Here is a 2,683-nt window from a genome sequence, read left to right on the forward strand (position 1 = left end):
CATAAAGTTCTGCTCTGATTTTAGTTATGTCTTTTCTTCTGCTAGCTTTGGGTTTAGATTTTTCTTTTAGGTCTAGATGCTTTAGGTGTGAAATTAAATTGTTAATTTAAGATCTTTCTATTTTATTGATGTAGGTGTTTAGTGCTATAAACTTTCCTCTTAATACTGCTTTTCCCATATCCCAGAGGTTTTGGTATGTTGTGTCTGTATTTTCTTTTCCTTTTTTTTTCTGAGACGGAGTCTTGCTCTGTCTCCCAGGCTGGAGTGCAGTGGCGCAATATAGGCTCACTGCAAGCTCCACCCGCTGGGTTCATGCCATTCTCCTGCCTCAGCCTCCCAAGTAGCTGGGACTACAGGTGCCCACCACCATGTGCAGCTAATTTTTTGCACTTTTAGTAGAGATGGGGTTTCACCCTGTTAGCCCAGGATGTTCTTGATCTCCTGACCTCATGATCTGCCCACTTCGGCCTCCCAAAGTGCTGGGATTACAGGCGTAAACCACCGTGCCCGGCCATGTCTATATTTTCATTTGTTTCAAAGAACTTTTTTATTTCTGCCTTAATTTTATTGTTTACTCAAAAGTCATTCAGAAGTAAGTTGTTTAATTTTCATATAAATATGTCGTTTTGAGTTCCTCTTGGTATTGATTTCTATTTTTATTCCAGTATGGTCTGAGGAGATGCTTGGTGTAATTTTGATTTGTTTGACTTTATTCAGACTTGCTGTATGGTCAAGGATGTAGTCAATGTTTGAGTATGTTGCATGTGCAGATAAGAAGAATGTATATTCTGGTTTTTGAACATAGTATTCTGTAGATGTCTATTAGCTTCGATTGGTCAAGTATTAAAGTCCAGAGTTTGTTAGTTTTCTGTCTTGATGATGTGTTTGATGCTGTCAGTGTTGTCTGGATGTCTCCCATTATTATTGTGTGGCTACCAGAGTCTTAAGTTTAGAAGTAATTTTTTAATAAATCTGGATGTTCCAATGTTGGATGCATATTTATTTAAAATAGTTAAGTCTTTTTGTTGAATTGAAACTTTTATCACTATGTAATGTCCTTCTCTGTCCTTTTTTACTGTTGTTGGTTTAAAGTCTATTTTATCTGATACAAGAATAGTGAATCCCGCTCTTTTGGTTTTCCATTTGCTTGATGGATCTTTCTCCTCCTTGCTTTTTTTTGACCTTATGGGTGTTTTTTTCATGTGAGATGGGTCTCCTGCAGATAGCAGAAGTCTGGGCTTTGTTTTTTTTTAATCCAATTTATCACTCTATGTCTTTTAACAGGCATTTAGGCTGTTTACATTCAATGTTAATTTTGACACGTGAGGTTTTATCCCTGTCATAGTGTTAACTGGTTGCTTTGTAGTCTTGGTTTTGTAGTTGCTCTATAGAGTCTGTAGGTGTGTGCTTTTGTGGTAGCAATTATTCTTTCATTTCCATGTTTAGAACTCACTTAAGCATCTCTTGTGGGGCTGGTCTGGTGGTGACAAATACCCTTGCTGATTACTTATCTGGAACTTTATGAAGCTTACTTTGGAAGGATATGAAATTCTTGAATGGCATTTCTTTTCTTTAAGATTTCTAAAAATAAGGCTTCAATGTCTTCTGGTTCATAAGATTTCTGCTGAAAAGTCCACTGTTAGTCTGATGGGTTTCTTTTTAGGTAATATGACCCTTTTGTCTAGCTGCCTTTACAATTTTTTGTTTTGTGTTGACTTTGAATAGTCTGATGACCACGTACCTTGAAGATTGTCATCTTGTATAGTATCTCACAGGAGTTCTCGTATCTACATGCTAAACTTTCTAGCAAGATTGAGGAAATTTCCCTGAATTATTTTCTCAAATATGTTTTCCAAGTTGCTTACTTTCTGTTCTTCTCTCTCAGGAATGCCAATACATCATATATTTGGTGACTTTACATAACTTGATATTTCTCAAAAGCTTTATTGATTTTGTTGTAATTCTTTTTTTCTTATTTTTTGCCTGACTGCGTGGGTTTGAAGAATCAGTCTTCAAGCTCTGAAATTCTTTATTCTGCTTGGTCTAGTCTGTTGTTAAGGCTACAGTTGTATTTTGAAACTCCTGTAGTGAACATTTCAATTCCAGAAGCTTTGTTAGGCCTTTTATCTTATTTTTAACATATCTATGTTGTCTTTCAAATCTTGAATCATTTTGTTTTGTGTTAGATTTCAACTTTTGCTTGGATCTCACTGAGTTTCTTTTCCATCAATATTATGAATTCTATATATGTCATTTCAGACATTACTTTCTGGTTAGAATCCAATATTGTTTGGGAGCTAGTGAGATCCTTTGGAGGTGGCAAAACACTCTAGCTTTTTGTATTGCCAGAGTTCTTGTGTTGATTTCTTCTCATTTGAGAGAGCTGATTCTTCCTTAAAAAAATGCTAATTTTGTATGGGGCTTTTTGATTTTTTAATTCTTTCTTCCCTTGGGGATATGACTGTGGTATATCTTGTGTACGGCCTACTGGGTTTGTTTCTGGATGCTTTCAGGGTGCCAAGACTCTGTATGTATGGGTTCCTTGGTTGCAAACAAGTTCATATAGTGGCTTTCTCCGTGTTTACTTATGGCAGTGATATAATTTTCTTTAGCAATGGAGTTCAGGCTGCAGTCCATTAGGTGGCAGTTAAGAGTAAGAGCCAGCCAATAAGGGCAGGGCGAA

The sequence above is a fragment of the Macaca fascicularis genome, chromosome 7 (genome assembly GCF_037993035.2).
Source record: "Macaca fascicularis isolate 582-1 chromosome 7, T2T-MFA8v1.1".
Lineage (NCBI taxonomy): Eukaryota > Metazoa > Chordata > Mammalia > Primates > Cercopithecidae > Macaca > Macaca fascicularis.